Raw genomic sequence first — 21,073 nt, 5'->3', positions numbered from 1 at the left:
AGCAGTGGCACTAACAGGTCTGTGATGTCCTTGCCAAGACTGGGCAGTGCTAGACATTGTTTAACCTGCCCACCTGGTGTAACAGGCCAAGTTTGTTTTACATTTTATTAAATTAATTACATTTCAACATTTATTTCAGTTTCTGGCAGGTGCCAGGCGCACACGAGTTGTAGTAGGAACAGATAACATTCTGAATGGTGGAGGTTGCAGGATAGCTGTCCCAGTGGCCGAGGTGGGCATGAAGCCTGATTTAACAGGCCAAGTTTTTAAAATGTATTTATTTAATTAATGACATTTCAAAAAAAAATTCTATTACTAGTACTACTAGTACTGGCATGCAGAGGTAGAATGCTAAGTGAGGCAATCAAGCGTCTCTTCTGCATTCTGGGAAATGATAGCTTTCTTCAGCAGAAAAGCACATATGCCAATGTCATGGCTACGGGATGGCGCACCACCGCAACCCCATACCCGACTCCTGAGCATCACACGACACTGTTCTTGCTGCTCCCCCGCCCACCGGAAACCACTCCGTCATACGTGCTCATTCCTGGCTGCTCTGTTGCCCGGCAGGGAGCAGGCAAGAAATCTTTAGGTAAGTATGTAGTCTTGGGGCCATATGCAATTCACTTTTTCACCTGAGTTTTCTCCTAGGTGATATTTTTAAACTTGTCAATAAAATGCCTTTTAAGCCCCCAGAAGGCAAGAACATGCTCAAAATAATTTTGATAGTACTTTTTAAGCAACTTTTTGGTACTTTTTTAGTTGAAAAGTACTGGAAAATTATTTAAAATCAAAGATGAAAAATTATCTCCTAGGAGAAAACTCAGGTGAAAAAGTGAACTGCATATGCCCCCTGGTCTTTAATTCACTAATTATAATCAAACTCTCCATTAGAAGCCAATAAGCTGTTTTCAATCATCCAGTAATGCCAAAAGAGATCATGATGTACCGGTATACACAGGTTTGCGCATACACCATAAATTATGTTCATGTCTAACTAAACTTTACTCATATGTGTGATGTACTGTATGTGAATTATGAGTTAAAAAATGCTTCAACACACAAAAGAATTTTGGTTTAGCAACTCCATACCTCCTGTGCTGTTTGATTTTTCTTTAACATATCTCTAATGGTGCCCATACATGGTCCAATTTTTTCATTTTTTTCAATTAGATAATTTTGTTTGATTATTCAGTTAGATCGAATATAAAGATTTTTCCAACATGTCCAACTGGATTTTTTTTTCTTAATCGAAAAAAAAAGGTTCTTTTAAACTTTTATTAGATTTGATCTTTTTGGTCGCCAGTGCTCACGCTTGCATTTTGCACTCAAAGTTTTTAGCGTCTCCCGGCGCTTACCTGCACGTTAGCGATTTTTTGTAAAGCCCTTTTGCAGAGCAATTCATTTTTTTAAACTCCTGGTGCCAGACAGGAAGTGAACACTTTGACCCGGGAATGAATAAATACAATATATTTATTCTTAAAAGTGCTCGGGAAATCGCTTTACAAAGCACTTTTTCAAGCGCTTAGCTTGATTTCCCTATACCTTCCATTGAGCCAAAAACACTCAGAAAATGGTACAGACATCGCTTTGCTCAGCAGAAAGCAATCGCTACGCGCAAATGTGAACACTCTCATAGGAAATCATTGCACAAGTCCTATTAGGGCAATTTTCAAAATCGTCAGCACTTAAAAAAAGCCCTGAAAGCACCCTAGGTGTGAACAAGCCTTAAAAGAAGGCACTTTTCTGTTTTAAAATGCCCCTTCATCAAAAAAAGTAGGCGGAGCTCTAGACAAAAGCGAAAAACTCACATGCAACATTTCATTTGTTAAACAAAACTATATTTATACATGTGTTTTAGTGATAAACATAATAAATAAATATAGCAAAAATGTATTTAAAAAACATGACATATTGGTTTTAAAAGTACAAATTTTAAATAGATAAGGGCTACCAGCACAATGAAATAATGTGCCCAATAGCTTTACACAGTCCAAGCTCACATATATCGTCACACAATTTCTTAGCTTAGTTCTACAATCTTCCACACATTTTGATACACTAGAGGTTATTCACCTCACCAGTAAAATCATTGATTGCTTTGTGTTCCATCTCACTAAGTATTGATTCAAGTCACGATACACTTAATCTACTGTGATGTTAATGAAATTGTATAATCCAGATGAGTGCATGGTCTCAATCATAAGCATGCAGTGTTATTGTTCTTGCTAGAAAAGGATGAAGCTGCAACACCTTTTTTAAAGTAAGACAGATTAAAGGGGACCTGTCACTAAAATCTCTCTTCACATAAATGAGTAAGGCACCTGCCAGCATTACCAAATGGTATTATTCAGTTTAAATAAAGAATAATCTACTTTTTTCCATCACTGTTTAAACATTTCCTACACCAGTAAAGCCAGGTCACATTGGGAAAAGGTGTATTATTAACATTTGGCACATAACTATCATACTGATGGGGGTGCAATCACGCTGGAGCTTGCTGTTTTTGGAAAGAAGGTTTACATAGCAGCAAGGTAGTACAGCCCCCGCAGTGCCACCATGGTAGCCAGAAAACACCAGTGACACTGTACAGGAAGCAACGTCCCTGAATTAGGAGAGAATGTGGCCATGCTTCTTTACTTCAGTAAATCAATACTTAGATAAGTGGTCTAGCTCTCTTGTCTGATACCAATGCTTAAGTACAGTATATATATGGTGTCAAAAATAGAGAAAACAGATAATTTTATATCATTTTCAGCTACAGAATTTTGGTTGGAAGCCATATCAGAGAGCACCATCTTGCATTTCCAGTTGCATTGTAATGTTTCACAACAGTTTTAACCACACAGGCTATTTTAACTTTACCACCATGGAACATTTTCACCTGCTCCCATTTTCATGCTCCTCCCATGTATTTGGCAATAACTCTATCACTTCTTATCACACCTAAATGATCTCTATCTTGTTCTTTGTTGTTTTTTTTTTGCCACAAATTAGGCTTTTTGGGGCTGATATTTGTTTTCAGTAATTACTTTATTTATTAAAATAACAGTAATAAACCCTCATGACATACATATTAAAAAAGCTCAGTCCCTAAGGTAACTATTTATTTATTTATTTTTTAATTAGCAACACAAGTATCCAGAAGAGCGACGTTTCTCACCGTGCCATGTCCAGACTGGGGTTTTTAGATATTGTGCACACTATCAGTGATTGGTCCAATTGCACCATGTGACATCTGAACGCAAGGAGCAAGCAGCAGCCGCCGCGTCCATGATGTCACTTTTGCTTCCGCCAACCTTAGAGATGTGGATTCCTTTGCAAATTAGGAAACTTACCAACCAAAGTAAAGACATCACACGTAGCTCTGAAAGCGAGCAGAGTGTAGTAATGGAAACCTAATGCTGTCCTAACGATGATTGTCTCATGCAGTGTTCAATTGGACACAGATCTATAATAAAACAAATAATGGACAGCGTAAGAACACGTACAATAATGACAAATTTACATTTACAAATAGCCAATAAAGAAAAGGCTTCTCTGAATATCCTATTTACATAAATATTTGGACAGTATACACCAACAGCAATAGATCCACCTCTTCATTTAATCCAAGAGGGGATTTAGTTCTCAATCTGTAAATCCAGTACAATTCCCATGGACTCATCAGCTGCTTCTTGGTGTTCATGCGTCACATGGGCTGAATGCAATTGGGCCAATCACTGATAGTGTACACAGTATAGTCTGGACACAGAGCTGTCAGGACAACATTCTCTTGGATGCTTGTGTTACTAACTAGGCTACTCTGCAATATTAGACTTTGTGCCCGTGATCAAGCGGTCCTGACCCCGAAACAATGCTGTTATTGGGTAATAGTAGCTATACCATTTCCTCCTCTGTTTATCAAAGCTTATTTTTTGCTAGGCAAAATTTAGCCTTTTGGCAGTCAGTTAACAACTACATTGTTACTTTATGGACTCAATGTAAATGCAATTGTATGTAGAGATGGCCCGAACGGTTGGCACGCGAACTTATTCACACGAACTTCAGTGGTTTGCGTCGCGGTGAGCCGCGAACTATATGCGAGTTCAACCGCACTCAATACTACATTATTAGGGTCAACTTTGACCCTTTACATCACAGTCAGCAGGCACAGGGTAGCCCCAATCCGGCTACACTCCCTCCTGGAGCCCCTACCCCCTGCTTATAAAACGCAGGAACTCGTGTGGCTGCAGTAATTAGAGAAGGGAGAGAACCTGGCTGTTGACATAGGGAAAGCTTAGTTAGGCTCTTGTGTTAGGCTTGTTAGGTTGCTCCTTCTTGCTGATCTTATTGCTAAAAAGAACTCCTTATCCTCAACAGCTTTTTGACAGCTAATGTTGTTCTTGTGATCTTTTTTCTTTTGTGTGTGTGTCCCACAGACGCTTGTGTTGCATATACAGCCCTGTCAGTCAGTCGCAGCTGCTGCTGGGATCTTGGCCCCTTGGTAATTCCTACTGTGCCACTGCCAGGGCCAGCACATTCAGTGACTACCTGTGTGTGTGACAGCTGCACATATGTAATACCAATCACTGCATACCCACCTGTTCAGTGCACCTACCTACCTACCTATGGACCGCAAGCAGTGTTATTTACCAGTCACTGCACTTGTTGACGGTAACAGTGTGTGTGACAGCTGCACATTTGTAATACAAATTACTGCATACCTACCTGTTCAGTGCACCTACCTACGTGAGCACACACAGTGTTATTTACCAGTCACTGCACCTGTTCAGGGCAACTGTGTGTGTGACAGCTGTACATTTGTAATACCAATCACTGCATACCTACCTGTTCAGTGCACCTACCTACGTGAGCGTATGCAGTGTTATTTACCAGTCACTGCACCTGTTCACGGTACCTGTGTGTGTGTGACAGCTGCACATTTGTAATACCAATCACTGCATACCTACCTGTTCAGTGCACCTACCTACGTGAGCGCACGTAGTGTTATATACCAGTCACTGCACCTGTTCATGGTACCTGTGTGTGTGACAGCTGCACATTTGTAATACCAATCACTGCATACCTGTTCACTGCACCTGTGTGACTGCACATTGTATTAGTCAAGTCAGTGCATACCTTTCACTTCATCCCCCCCAATATGGGCAAAACAGGCAGAGGCAGAGGCAGGCCACCCGGCAGGTCTGTTCGAGGTTGTGCTGTCCTGATTTTGTGTGGCCCTGGACCAAAGTACAGTGTTCAGAATGCGCGTGCCATCAACCCCCAAGATTGTCAGGACGTAGTTGACTATTTAACACACAACACCTCATCTTCCTCAGCTTCCGCACAGAACCGTGACATATCTTCCTCCTCCTGCTCTGATTGTGGCACCCCACTTAACACTCAGTCGGCCACCACCACCCAAGTGCCATCACCCCAGGGCTCAGCGGTGTGGAAATTTTTGTGTGTGTTTGCCTCAGATGAGAGCAATGCCATCTGTACTCTCTGGCACCAAAAATTGAGCCGTGGAAAGACCAAGACCCGCGTAGGGACAACTTCCTTACGAAGGCACATGACAAAGCACAAACTGCAATGGGATGACCACCTGAGGAAAAGCAGCACACAAAAGCAAAGCCACACACCGCAGTGGAAGATTCCAGGCCGCAATTATTTCTCAGAAAAGGTGATACCCAAATTTTACCGTGGTGTTGAAAGGCAAGTGGTGTCATCTGTCTGCACTGCAGCTGCAACAACAACACAAAAGGCATGTATATGTGTCAATTCCCCTTTGTGATCGTTACCTTGCCGCGGTAAAGAGGGTTGCGTATCACAATGAAGCAATGACCGATGGCTATATGAGTGTCTTGGGGGGGCACAAGAATTTCTAATATTGTGGTGAAACCCCTCCCACAGTGGCGTGTGATTATTATTGTATTATTGTTTGGGGCCCTGCCAGCGTTGGAACTGAGGGACGGAGAGGTAGGGGGGAAGCCTCATAAGGTTTTTTTTAAAGGAGTTCTGAGGTGAACTAAGTATATATGCTTTTTTACTTACCTGGGGATTCTTCCAGCACATAGAAGTGTCTTCTCCAGGGCCTTGCTGTCAGGCTGTAATGGATCTCAAACACCATCAGGTCAGCAGCTTCTGCGCATGTAGAACAACACTCCTGGCGGCGTGAACGTGGTCACAGGTGGTGCGCACACCTCCGCGCATTTGCGCTGAAGCTTTAATGCTTTACAGCGGGATGCTGGAGAAGCTGCAATCACCTCGGACCTCCTTTAACCACTTGAGGACCACAGTCTTTCTACCCCTTGAGGACCAGAGCCTTTTTTTCCATTCCGACCACTGCAGCTTTCACAGTTTATTGCTCGGTTATACAACCTACTATCTAAATGAATTTTCCCTCCTTTTCTTGTCACTAATACAGTTTTTCTTTGGTGCTATTTGATTGCTGCTGCAAGTTTTTCTTTTTTTTATATTCATCAAAAAAGACATGAATTTTGTCAAAAAAATGATTTTTTTTTAACTTTCTGTGATAAAATTTGTCAAATAAAGTAAAATTTCTGTATATATTTTTGTCCAAATTTATTGTGCTACATGTCTTTGAAAAAAGAAATCCATTCAGTTTATATTTATTGGCTTGGGTAAAAGTTATAGCGTTTACAAACTATGGTGCAAAAAGTGAATTTTCCCATTTTGAAGCATCTCCGACTTTTCTGACCACCTGTCATGTTTCATGAGGTGCTAAAATTCCAGGATAGTATAAATACCCCCCAAATTACCCCATTTTGGAAAGAAGACATCACAAAGTATTCACTGAGAGGCATGGTGAGTTCATAGAAGATTTTATTTTTTGTCACAAGTTAGCGGAAAATGACACTTTGAGACAAAAAAAAAAAAGTTTCCATTTCTGCTAACTTGTGTCAAAATAAAATGAAATCTGCCACGGATTCACCATGCCCCTCTCTGAATACCTTGAAGTGTCTACTTTCCAAAATGGGGTCATTTGTGGGGTGTGTTTACTGTCCTGGCATTTTGGGGGTTGCTAAATTGTAAGCACCCCTGTAAAGCCTAAAGGTGCTCATTGGACTTTGCGCCCCTTAGCGCAGTTAGGCTGCAAAAAAGTGCCACACGTGGTATTGCCATACTCAGGAGAAGTAGTATAATGTGTTTTGGGGTGTATTTTTACACATACCCCTGCTGGGTGGGAGAAATATCTCTGTAAATGACAATGTTTTTATTTTTTTTACACACAATTGTTCATTTACAGAGAGATTTCTCCCACCCAGCATGGGTATGTGTACAAATATACCACAAAACACATTATACTACTTCTCCTGAGTACAGCGATACCACATGTGTGGCAATTTTTTGCACCCTAACTGCGCTAAGTAGCCCAACATCCTAGGATTTCACAGGTCGTTTTGAGACATTTGGTTTCAAGACTACGCCTCACGGTTTAGGGCCCCTAAAATACCATTGCAGTTTAGGAACCCCACAAGTGACCCCATTTTAGAAAGACAACACCACAAGGTATTCTGTTAGGAGTATGGTGAGTTCATAGAAGATTTTTTTTTGTCACAAGTTAGTGGAAATTGACACTTTGTGGAAAAAAAACAATAAAAATCAATTTCCGCTAACTTGTGACAAAAAATAAAATCTTCTATGAACTCACCATACCCCTAATGGAATACCTTGGGGTGTCTTCTTTCTAAAATGGGGTCACTTGTGGGGTTCCTATACTGCCCTGGCATTTTAGGGGCCCTAAACCGTGAGGAGTAGTCTTGAAACCAAATTTCTCAAAATGACCTGTGAAATCCTAAAGGTACTCATTGGACTTTGGTCCCCTTAGCGCAGTTAGGGTGCAAAAAAGTGCTACACATGTGGTACTGCCATACTCAGGAGAAGTAGTATAATGTGTTTTGGGGTGTGTTTTTACATATACCCATGCTGGGTGGGAGAAATATCTCTGTAAATGACAATTTTTTGATTTTTTTACACACAATTGTCTATTTACAGAGATATTTCTCCCACCCAGCATGGGTATGTGTAAAAATACACCACAAAACACATTATACTACTTCTCCTGAGTATGGCGATACCACATGTGTGGCACTTTTTTGCACCCTAACTGCGCTAAGGGGCCCACCATCCTATGAGAGTATGAGATTCCGTTAGGTGTATGGTGAGTTCATAGAAGATTTTATTTTTTGTCACAAGTTAGTGGAAAATGACACTTTGTGAAAAAAACAATAAAAATCAATTTTCGCTAACTTTTGACAAAAAATAAAATCTTCTATGAACTCACCATACTCCTAACAGAATACCTTAGGGTGTCCTTTTTTCTAAAATGGGGTCACTTGTGGGGTTCCTATACTGCCCTGGCATTTTAGGGGCCCAAAACCGTGAGGAGTAGTCTGGAAACCAAATGCCTCAAAATGACTGTTCAGGGGTATAAGCATCTGCAAATTTTGATGACAGGTGGTCTATGAGGGGGCGAATTTTGTGGAACCGGTCATAAGCAGGGTGGCCTCTTAGATGACAGGTTGTATTGGGCCTGATCTGATGGATAGGAGTGCTAGGGGGGGTGACAGGAGGTGATTGATGGGTGTCTCTGGGGGTGATTAGAGAGGAAAATAGATGCATTTAATGCACTGGGGAGGTGATCGGAAGGGGGTCTGAGGGGGATATGAGGGTTTGGCCGTTTGGAGTGATCATGAGCCCACACGGGGCAAATTAGGGCCTGATCTGATGAGTAGGTGTGCTAGGGGGTGACAGGTGGTGACAGGAGGTGATTGATGGGTGTCTCAAGGTGTGATTAGAGGGGGGAATAGATGCAAGCAATGCACTGGCAAGGTGATCAGGGCTGGGGTCTGAGGGCAATCTGAGCATGTGGGCGGTTGATTGGGTGCCCGCAAGGGGCAGATTAGGGTCTAATCTGATGGGTAACAGTGCCAGGTGGTGACAGGGGGTGATTTTTGGGTGATTGATGGGTAATTAGTGGGTGTTTAGAGGAGAGAACAGATGTAAACAATGCACTTGGGAGGTGATCTGACGGCGGGTTTGCGGGCGATCTGATGGTGTGGGTGGGTGATCAGATTGCCCGCAAGGGTTAGGGGCTGATTGATGGGTGGCAGCGACAGGGGGTGATTGATGGGTGATTGACAGGTGATTAACAGGTGATCAGTGGGTTATTACAGGGGGGATAGATGCATACAGTACAAAGGGGGGCGGGTCTGGGGAGAATCTGAGAGGTGGGGGTGATCAGGAGCCCCCAGGGGGCAGTTAGGACCAAAAATAAAAAAATAGCATTGACAGATAGTGACAGGGAGTGATTGATTGGTGATTAGGGGAGTGATTCGGTGCAAAACAGTGGTCTGGTGGGTGGGCAGGGGGGGGTCTGAGGGGTGCTGTGGGCGATCAGAGGGAAGGGGGGGCAGGATCAGTGTGTTTGGTGCAAACTAGGGTGGCTGCAGCCTGCCCTGGGGGTCCCTCGGACACTGGGACCACCAGGGCAGGAGGCAGCCTGTATAATACACTTTGTATACATTACAAAGTGTATTATACACTTTGTATGCGGCGATCGTGGGGTTAACAACCCGCCGGCGCTTCCGAACGGCTGGCGGGTTGTCGTCATGGGTGGGCGGAGCTAGTTGCCGGGGGAAGCACGCGTCACCAGTGACGCGATCGCTCCCCCGGCATGCCGAAAGGACGCAACACCCATGGGCATATTGCGGTCCTTTCGGCGTCCACTTTGCCACCGACCATCGGCTGTGGGCGGTCGGCAAGTGGTTAAGGTCACATGTTTTCTTTAAAGAGAAACTCCGACCAAAAATTGAACTTTGTCCCAATCAGTAGCTGATACCCCCTTTTACATGAGAAATCTATTCCTTTATTCACAAACAGACCATCAGGGGGCGCTGTATGGCTGATATTGTGGTGAAACCCCTCCCACAAAAATTCTGAGTACGTACTCTTGGCAGTTTCCTGTCTGTGAACCCTGTTGCATTGTGGGAAATAGCTGTTTACAGCTGTTTCCAACTGCCAAAACAGCATGCAGCAGCTACATCACTTGCCAGCAGTAAAAATGTCACCATGTGATAAATGTCAGAATATAAATCAGGGATTTAAAATATTTTACAATGGGCAAACACTGACTAAATCATTTATACATAATTATTGTAAAAATGAAGCACTTTTTTATTACATTATTTTCACTGGAGTTCCTCTTAAAGTGCTTTCAATTCACAATCTGCCAGAAGGCGTTCGGTCTGCTGGTGGCAAACGTTTTAGGACGTTCACTCCACCATACTACTAAGTATGCATGGTGTTTTATCACGTCTTGTTTTTAAATAGAATCATTTACATAAGTTATCCATACAGTTGTGTTTGCAATACTTTCCTAGCTGAAGATCAACAACTCCACTATTAGGTGTCAAGAAGGTTAATGAGAATGGCAGCTCAGCTGCACTATGCTCTTAATCTTCTCACACAACCAAAACCCAGTAAATTGGGATCAGGCTTTCCATTCCAATCATGCTTCTCCTATGTATTTTCTGTAGAAAATTTGGGATCCAGCCCCCTCCTCTCTCCACTAGACTCTAATGAGCTGTCACAAGACATCACTCCCCGTCACCAGCATATGTGCAGTGTATGCACAAGCAGCTTTCACTCTATAGCTAATGACTTCTGAACTACACAAAATAGCAAAATGGATTTCTAACTATTTCTGTAGAAAAATTGATGATGTTATACATTACAAATTAGGTATTATTGAATCAGTTTAACCACTTCAGGACTACTGGCTTTACCCACCCTAAAGACCAGGCCATTTTTTCTAAAATGGGCCACTGCAGCTTTAAGGCCAAGCTGCAGGGCCGCACAACACAGCACACAAGTGATCCCACCCCTTTTCTCCCCACCAACAGAGCTTACTGTTGGTGGGGTTTGATCGCCCCCAGATGTTTGTTTATTTTTTTACTAATATTTGTCTTTTCTTTTTTTAAATAAGTATGTATATTTTTTTTTATTATGCCCACCCCCCGTCCCTCCCTCCCCTGGCCAGCCTATCACAGCGATCGGGCACGCCCTTCAGCGTGTGTGGTTTGGAAGACGTTAACAGCAACTGATCATTTGTACCTACATAAAAACAGTGTGATGAATGTCTATTTTTTGATAAACTCAGCATAACTACATCGAGCCAGGCCTCTGACCCCCTGCTCCTGTGTAAATTCAGAGTAGCAGTGTAGCCATACATGACTGGCATCTGGCAGCAGGACAGTTCTTTGGCTCTTCTCTTCACTGTACAAGCGCCGTACAGCACCATGCAACTCTCCCCTGTCACATGGGAGCTGCTGGGGCTGTACAGCACTTGTACAGTGAAGAAAAGCTCGGAAGAGCTGCCCCCCCCCCCCCTCCTCCAGAATTGCAGCTCCTTCTTCCATGTGTGCAGCAATCCCTTTCTTTCATGTACAGCTCCCTTGGCATAAGCTCCCCTCCTCTCTGTGTGTCCGTTTTGCCAGCAAAATTGGAGATGTCAAGAACATTTCAATGAGGACAATCATCAGTTTGTATCATGTGGGATCCCCCTAAATCTGCACCCTTGTAGAGCCTTGTATATGAAAGCAAGACCAATCCACCAGGCAACCTAGGCAGGTGCTTGGGGCCTAGTGAGAGTAAAGGGGCCCAATTTCCACCTTCTCTGACCCCTCTACACTTCAGCTCACCAAAAGGACCACAAGGGGGCCCAAAATCTACTACCTTGCCTAGGGCCTCATTACATGTTAATCCATCTCTGGGTGTGGGTCATTAGAGGCAATAGTACACTGATTGTTCATTCCAGTTGTTACACCACTTACAAATTTAAGGTCACAAGGAGGGCAGTACTATTAAAGCTATGCACACATGCTGGAATCTGTAGTGAATCCAGTGTGTGTACAGTGGCCACCTGATGTCTGTCATGCCCGATCTTTACCGATCCCCAACCCGTGAACGAGCAATGAGCTCTGTGATCCTTCTGATCGTAGCTGTTTTGTATCAGGAGGAGGGAAACTTTAGTACATTACTATAGGGTCTCTGGACTTTGGGATCCTCCTGGCCCTTTATTGCCCTTCTAAGCAAAACTAGTAAATGTGAATATTAAACAGTTTTTAGCAAACTCTCACTAGGCACACTTACTGACCTTACCAAACAACGCAATACATGCCCACGTGGATAGAACATGCTGCAAATGCAATATAAAGATAAATTGCTATTAACAACAAGGAGGCAATGAGCACAACTCCCTTTTTACTTTTCATAATCTTTTCTTTACGATCCCTATCTTCTCTTGCTCTGGCCAGTGTTAGCAAGCTTACACTGATACAGTAAGATCAGCATGAACTATAGTTACCGTTATACTGGGGCAGGCATTAAAATGCAGACTATAACACAGATAACGCTAAAAGCATTGTCTACAAGTGCTTAAAGTAGCAGGCACAGCCATACTATCCCACGAAAACAAAACACATATATAAGTAGAAAACTACTTGTTCTACTTACATAACAGATGTTTTGTACTGTCCACATTTTCATTTCAGTGAATTTTATATAGTAAATAAAAAGAATTCTGTTCCTGGAATTTTTTTAATCTTGATTCGCTGTGACTGAAGCCAATCCTGATGTCATTTCCTCCCTTCTTTTTTCTTTCTCCAAGAAACTGCACTGTCATAGCTAGCTTGGTTTGTAAACACATGTGAGTATATCATAGATCGGATTTCAGCAGCTCCCTGAACTGCCCTCAACCAATCAGTGAGGAACAGGAATGTGGCTGACTCAGATAAGATTTATTACAGCAGAAACATTTCTGAATAGATTGGGGTGCTTGCAATGCAGGTTAAGGTTGCAGGCTGCATAGTAAACACAGAGCAGTGGGTGCATGGATTTTGTAGCTGACAATCCCTCAGTAAAGCTAAAGATTTTACCTGGACAAAGTTACAGTGTATGGCTGTTAGTGTAAAATAGGAAGTTCTGTTATTTCTATATTGAGTAAAATGTTAGGTAAAGAAAACTATTCATATTCTAGTTTTGATATACATTACTAGATACTTCAGAGACCCCTTAGGCAGAATTGTAACTACAGGGGAGCAGTCACTGATACTGCAGTGGGGCCCAGAGGTGTAAGAAGGCTCCAACTACTACTTCATTCCCTCTGATATTGGGGTCCATCCTTCAGATCAGGAGGTTTTGTGGCTATACTTTTTATGAGTGTGAAGTTTATGATGTCCACACTTGTTTTATGACCCTTGGGAGATGGGCCCCCAGGCTATGAGGGTCACCAGGGGTAGGCAAGTGAACCCATCAAAGATTTGCTGGGGGGCACCATGAAATGTAGTTACGCCCTGCCCTTAGGCCTCTACAATTATGCTTACTCTAGCCCCTACTCTTCACTGCTCTCTGGCCCAGAAAATTAAATCTTCTTCTAGATATTTAAATATGCTGCTATGCGCTCCAGAGATGTATTTCGCTGTGTGCATTATGAGATCCGGAGGGTCACAGCACATCCTGTCACTAGCCTCTGAATTACGGCAAAGGGGGCAATTGCCCCAGGACTCCCAACCGCTACTGAACTGCCTGCACTGCTGGACCCCCAGGTTGTCTCCACCGACTGCTCCTGAGTCAACGGAGTCCCAGCATGATGTGTGGCTGCATCATAGTAACTCACCTGTTCTGACCCGCTGCTCATTTCCTGATCTGTCTTCACCCCTGCTGCCTGCCTCTTCTCCATGACCTGGCACAGGTTATTTACACATAACACGCGCCGCATGGAGAAGAGCCACATGGAGAAGAAACAGGCAGTGGGGCTGAACACAGAGCATGGATGGAGCTGCGCTGGGACAGGTGAGTTATTATAATGCAGCCACATATTGTGCAGGGGCCCCGGGGAGCAGCTTGCTTGGGGGCCCCCATGCTACTTAAACCGGCCCTGCTGATTAGTAAATGTATATATTTAAGGAGGTGGGTAACTAGAAGTACACAAACCTCTGATTGGCTGATCACAACAAAATGGCTAAGCATCATTTTCCATTTTTTAATTTGCTCTAGAGTGCTGCTGCCTTGACAGTAAAACGATCACTTTGCATCAGCTTAGTTATTTGTCAGTTTGGTGCAAAATCTCAGTACTGAAAACAGCATCAAATGTTTTATTTCCTAAAATTCTGATCAATAGAGCCACTGCTAGTCATCACTATAAAGACAAGTAAATACAGCAATATTACCGCACTGCAGAGTATTATATTATTCTTTTTTACAAACTCCCAGTTTTTGCTTTTGTCTGAGAAGAAATGAGTCACTTCTGTAGGATTCTGATCTTTTTGGGATGGAAGTAAAGTAAAGATCTCCATCAGAATGACAGCTTGACAGAGGAGTTTTCAGCACGACGCTCCCGTCACAACTGGGTGCTTATTATCTTGTCACTTTCTGGAAGCTTCATTACTTCTGCACAGGAAAGAAATGGGGTAGATTAACCTCTTAAAGTGGACCTATATCTAGAATCACACTTCACTACATGAGTCAGTAAGGTATACATGAGAATTTAATTACGGTAAAAAAAAAAAATCTCCTTTTTATGCTGTTCTCATCAAAAATGATCCTTGTCCCTCAGCTTCTGCTTCATACGTCAAGCCTATGCTGAGGAAAAAAGAACACAGTGATAACTGAGTGGCATGAGGGCTTTGTGTTTAGCAGCATTAGAGACTGAAGGCAGAACAAACAAAAGTGTGTGCACTGTTGAAAGACAATACATAAATCTTCAAGACCGGATACTTAAAAAAAAAAAAAACTTTATTAAAGTTACAAAATAGGTAAAAGATATAAATATGTGTCATTAACGGTAGCACGGGCAGCACGGTGGTGTAGTGGATAGCACTTGCAGCGCTGGGTCCTCGGTTTGAATCCCAGCCAGAGCACTATCTGCATAGAGTTTGTATGTTCTTCCCATGTCTGCATGGGTTTCCTCCAGCCACTCCGGTTTCTTCCTACACCCCAAAAACATACAAATAAGTTAATTGCCTTGCCATTCAATTGGCCCTAGACTACAATACATACACTACACGATATGTACATAGATATATGACTATGGTAGGGATTCGATTGTGAGCCTTTCTGAGGGACAGTTAAGTGACAAGACAATATACTTTGTGCAGCACTGCAGAAGATGTCGGTGCTATGTAAATACTTAAAGAGAAACTGTGACCAAGAATTGAACTTCATCCCAATCAGTAGCTGATACCCCCTTTTACATGAGAAACCAATCCCTTTTCACAAGCAGATCATCAGGGGGCTCTGTATGGCTGATATTGTGGTGAAACCCCTCCCACAAGAAACTCTGAGGACCATGGTCCTCGCAGTTTCCTGTATGTGAACCTTGTTGCATTGTGGGAAATAGCTGTTTACAGCTGTTTCCAACTGCCAAAACAGGAAGCAGCAGCTACATCACCTGCCAGCAGTAAAAATGTCACCATGTGATAAATGTCAGAATGTAAATCAAGGATTTAAAAGATTTTACAATGGGCAAACACTGACTAAATCATTTATACATAATTATTGTAAAAATGAAGCACTTTTTTTTTATTACATTAATTTCAATGGAGTTCCTCTTTAATAATAATATAATAGGATATTGACAATTCACAATTGCATCAGTTATTTCAAAGTAGACATTCTACATCATAAGGCAATACAATACAGAGGCGTCAACAGAGTAAAAGTATCAAGTTAAAAAGGTATCTGGCTGAGAGAGGCGCTTCACTAGCGTTGCAAACTGTTTTTGGAGTAAGAATAAATACCGTTTTTCTTGATCTCATACAATAGTTGTGTTTTTGTCGGGGAGGTAAGTCCACCCTTGCCCCTCATTTTATACCTTTTTAACTTGAATCTTTTACTCTGTTGGCACCTCTGTATTGTATTGTCTAAGTGATAATTATCCACCTGGTGGATGGGTGTGACCACCCTTCTTTCTTGTTCTACGGAGAGCGACTTCTTAGCCTGAGTGGGGACAGGCATAATCTCCCCTCTTGCTTTTTGAGTGGTTGTCTGGTCTTGGCAACCCATACATGTGAGTATTATTCACTACATACCATATATACATTGTATTATCAACAATACACGATTGGGGGCTCTCGATTGTCTACCTTCTTGTTTTACATTCTACATCATCAACACTGCACATAACTTTATTTAAATACATATAGTACATAACAGCAAAACCAATAGGGTCTAAACATCCAAGCTGCATTCAGATAGGACAGAAAGGACTCAGTATCCACCAAAACTAACCACGTGCATCAAGAGCATCAACAATGAATGCTACAATTTACCATGTGAGCCACACACTTGTCATAGAGTATCTACAGTCATACTGTTTATTCTAATAGGGAGAATAGACAATATGAACCATATAGTCACCTCCATATAGTGTTCATGCCATTTATCCCAGATTGCATGGAACTTGGGGGGCTTACCTCTTGTCCAATCAGCTCTTGTGGGGCAGGCTGAAGCCAGGCACTTCAAAGCAATTTCTTACTGGCTGCAAATAAAGTTTCTGTCATAACCTTTCTTGTACATACAGGGAAACTTTCATCAGAGAAACTCCCAATATATTTCCCTATTTTTGCAAGCAAGCAAAAATAAACTATTGGTGAACACTCCAAAATCAAATGGTAAAACCAGGGAGCTGGAAATTGACAATCTTGGGCACATATTGAGAATAGTCATATTGATTCTATTAAATCTGGGGGGTGGGATCATGTAAGACTGATGTGTGATATAACGTTGCGTTAATCATTCAAACAGAGGCGCCTTTGGGGGGGGGGGTGTGAGTAGGGGCAATCGCCTCAGGCCCCGCACACCTGAAGGGGCCCCGCGCCGCGAGTATGTTCATGAGGGGGGTTCAACTTCTCCTCCCCCTTCCCCCGTGCTCCCCCCTCCACATCTACAGAGAAACAAGTCTTGCAGGCACCACCGATATAATTATAGCTTCTTTTATTGGTCACATCAGACAGTGCAGAGGGTACAACGATAGACCGCTGTTTCGAGCAATCTAGCTCTTTATCAAGTTGTCAAACACTGCATCAACTTGATAAAGAGCTAGATTGCTCTAAACAGCGGTCTGTCGTTGTACCCTCTGCACTGTCTGATGTGACCAATAAAAGAAGCTATAATTATATCGGTGGTGTCTGCAAGACTTGTTTCTCTGCATTTGACGGCTCTGGTGGTGTGGAGGGCCGACTGCTTGGGCACGCCATCTTCTATACATGGGTGCTGTCTCAAACTCCACCCCTCCACATCTACGCTATAGCCATTGGGAATCTTTCGAGTCCTAGGAACAACTCACCTCCTTCCAGGCTCCATGTGATGATTACTTGCTGCTGGGCTCCTCTGTCTGCAGCACCGCTTACTCTCACTACTTCCTGATTAGTGGAAGGCCCATACAGCATGGCTTACAGCGCTATGTATGTGATAGCCAGTCCAACCAGCGATGTTCAGGCAGTGCAAGTGCTGCCAGGAACTGCCATTGTCTGCAGATTATCAGAGCTGCAGACATACTTTGAGGATGCAGAGATGGATTAAGATGTAAAGGGGCTCTAGGCAAGATAGTAATTTTGGGGCCCCCTTGTGGTCTTTTGGTAAGCTGAAGTGGAGAGAGGTCAGAGAAGGCTGGTGGGCTCCTTGACACCCACTAGGCCATGCCTAGATTGCCTGGTGGATGATCCTGCTCTGTGAGGGTGAATAAACCCTGGTTAAAAACCAAAGAAACACTGACCAGGAAGTACATTTTAAAACAGAAAACAGCAGGATTGATGAGCAGCAAGGCAACTAGATGCCATTGATTTGGTAGGCCCTGCTGATACACAATAAGGACTGTCAAGAAAAGGACTACTGGATTTTTATTTATTTATTGCGGTATAGTTGAGTTCCATTTCGATAAGATTCTAATGTTAAAGTAGCCCTGAAGCAATATTTAAAAATAACAAGTTACGTACTTGCCTCGGTAGAAGGAAGACTCTGGATAGTCTAGAGCACCGGTGTCAAACACAAGGCCCACAGGCCGAATGTGGCCCTTCTTGCAATTTTATGTGGCCCTCCAGTGCTTCAAATGTGCATCATTGTAAGCAGTAAAAGAATAACCACACACTAACTTCCCATCCATAGGCGCACACCAACTACTTTGTTTCTGGTTGAAATATTGTCAGTTTGAGGTGGGGCGCAGCAACAACCTATGGGACCTCTTAGCAAAATTACCATGCAGCCCCCTCTTGGCATTCAAATGCACTCGCTGAAGCAGCACCGGGGCAGGTAAATATTAAACTGCTCCACTGTGCTACTCTGCAGAAGGAGGAGGAGCAGGTCACCCGTGGTTGCTATAGTTACGCCACTTAATTTGAGACTGTTCAATACATGTTAATAATTACATGTTAATAAACAATTTGGCCGATGACTTTGACTAGGTTTTAGATTTTGGCCCCTTACGTCATTGAGTTTGACACCCCTGGTCTAGAGCATAGGTTCTCACAAGTGGTATGTATACCCCTTGGGGTACTTGAGCTCCTTTCAAGGGGTACTTGAACTTGTTAAAGTCAGTCTATTTCATTGCGTTTGTTTGACTAATAAAACGATAAATCCTACCTGAATCAGCCAGAATAAATTAATTTTTAGTGAATTGTAAGCAAAAAGGATTATTTGAAAAGCATTTCTATACAAATCATTTGTGTGAAAGGGCACTTAAGATAATGTTATTCAAAACAGGGGGTACTCAGCAAACACCTTTATAAATAAAAAGATCTATGTTCTAAAAATGTTGAGAAGCTTCCTGTATCTTCTTACACCCCACTGTTCCAGCAAAGGGTTCCTAAGGGCCGGTTCACATGGATATTTAAACGTTTACCATCAGCCGCAGTGCCGGTATCATTGTTTATCAGCATTTACAGTTGTTTGCTCAACCGCGGTGTTTCGATCTCTATTTTTCCTGCTGTTTGAGGAGGGTCATTTAGCCATGCACTCCCGTACAGGGCTAAACGACCCTCCTCAGCTTCATTCTACTGAGCATGCATGGACCTTACCATGCATACCCACTATGGAGAACTTCATCCACGTCCGAGAGCACGATCAGGAGACTCTTATTCTTATGGCTCCAGTCAAATAAGGTTAGAGAGACCCAGCACTGGAACGGTCGGGTGTAAGGAGATACAGAAAGCCTCTGTTCTATCCAGAGTCTACGCACTACTGATGCAAGCGTCTAACTTTTTATTTTCTATATCACTTTAGAAGTAATTTAACTTATTTCATTAAAAAAAAATCCATCACAGGTAACTTTGAAAGTAAGTTTTGTTATTTTTATTCAATATATAATTAAATTATATTTTTATTTTTTTATATTTAACTACAGCTGAGCTTTAATATTTTTTCAGAGAAAATCACAGTAATTACTGCCAATATCAAAGAAGAACTGAGGACATGGGCTACAATTATAAAATAACAATGGTAGGTCCTCTGCAATTTTACTCTAACTGAAGTAAGGGTTAAAACTAGATTTTTTTTTTATCCTGTCTTTGAAGTTGAACTTGATGATTGAGGCAGTCAAAGCTGCCTAAGTGAAAATTTTGTATGCAAATGAGACTAGTCTTTAATTAGCAAGACAATGTAACTGATCAAACGGATTAATGGGCTAAGTTTTAACTGTCTTATCTGCAAGAAAAATGTAGGAAACCAGGGCAGGGTGTAAACTGCAATGTTCCAATGTAGCATATTTTTCCAAATGAATGGGAAACATTTTCTGAATTTCACCTTTCTGAGCACACAGAATTCGCATTGCCTGGACATATTGTAGTTGAGATATTGTTACTGTTTTGAAAACACTCAATGAATGAAAGTGTCTAGGCTATTTGTACCAGTACTCTGTATAAATATGTATATAAAACACAGCATTGCCTTTTTTTTTTTTTGTTTCAATAATTTTTATTGAATATTTTGAAACAGTAGTTAACAAACTTTTGCTTATGGTATAAAGCATATACTATGAGCTTGAGTATAGAATAAAATAAAATAAAATAAAATAGAAATAAAGAAATAAAAACATCACACACATAGCAGGACAAAACTATATCCTGCTGTTTAACTGATCAAATGAATACAGAAACATGCGTGAATACAACAATGGCGGAGAATACAGAGCTAGTGTCACTAGGGTGAACCTTCATGAAGTAAGAGCTAATCCAGGTTTGGTCAACCTAAATGTTGTAGTTGCTAAGCTGTTCCAAGACGTGTCTCTCAAAAACTGACACGGTTGACAGCACGGTATGTTTGTTCTATCCTGTCCAGACGGGGGGAGGGGGGGGGGGGTAGGAGGGCCAGAGCTAGATTTTGAGGGGTAGTTGCCAGAGTGTGCTCAACACTGCAAGAGTATTAGTTAAGTGATAGTTGTGGTAGGATTTTGTCCCACGGGATTTTAAGGTGATCTGTTGTTCTCCCTGGAAGAGAGCGTTTCAGAAACAAGGCTTCCATGTTTAAATTTATATCTACCTGATTTCGGAGCTGGGTTAACGTGGGTAGATGGTCGTGGCCCCAATTAGATAGAATTAGCTGGCGAGCGGCACATATAATGTGGGTGATAGTTGGTCTTTCGAGGGCTTGGTATGAGTCTAGACCTACTAGAAGGAGTCCAAGTGGTAGGTTGGGGGGAGTGTTTTGTCCCGATAGTATGGTTATTATTTTGAAAATTTTGGACCAAAATCCTTTAATGAGGGGACATTCCCACAGAATATGTAGCAGTGATCCCAGGGAATTACAGTTTCTCCAGCATAGTGGGGAACGTTGGGGGGAGAATTTGGATAGCTTTGCGGGGGTCATATACCAGCTGAACATTATTTTTTTTGAAGTTTCTAAGTGGGTTATGCATTTTGAGTAGCGTTTTAAGTCTGCTAAGGCTCTTTGGAGGTGCTCCACTGTTAACGGGGTTTGCATATCTATATCCCAGGTGTGAGCTGAGCGTTGAAGAGGGTTTTCGGAGGGGGAGCTTAGCAGTTTGTACCAGGCTGATATTTGGCCCTTAACCTTG

At 42.3% G+C, this 21,073-nt stretch overlaps 1 long non-coding RNA gene across 1 annotated transcript in view; it reads right to left on the bottom strand.

The window, feature by feature from the left end:
- Window positions 1-14,195: 14,195 nt before the first annotated feature.
- Window positions 14,196-21,073, bottom strand: part of LOC137561527 (uncharacterized) — a 122,848-nt gene continuing 115,970 nt past the window's right edge. The window contains exon 3 of the long non-coding RNA XR_011030039.1: window positions 14,196-14,457. This is a non-coding gene — a long non-coding RNA (uncharacterized lncRNA). The remainder of the gene's footprint in view (window positions 14,458-21,073) is intronic.

Source organism: Hyperolius riggenbachi, chromosome 3 (assembly GCF_040937935.1).
Source record: "Hyperolius riggenbachi isolate aHypRig1 chromosome 3, aHypRig1.pri, whole genome shotgun sequence".
Classification (NCBI taxonomy): domain Eukaryota; kingdom Metazoa; phylum Chordata; class Amphibia; order Anura; family Hyperoliidae; genus Hyperolius; species Hyperolius riggenbachi.
Note: the sequence above shows the minus strand (reverse complement) of the source record. Positions and strands in the feature narration are given on the sequence as shown.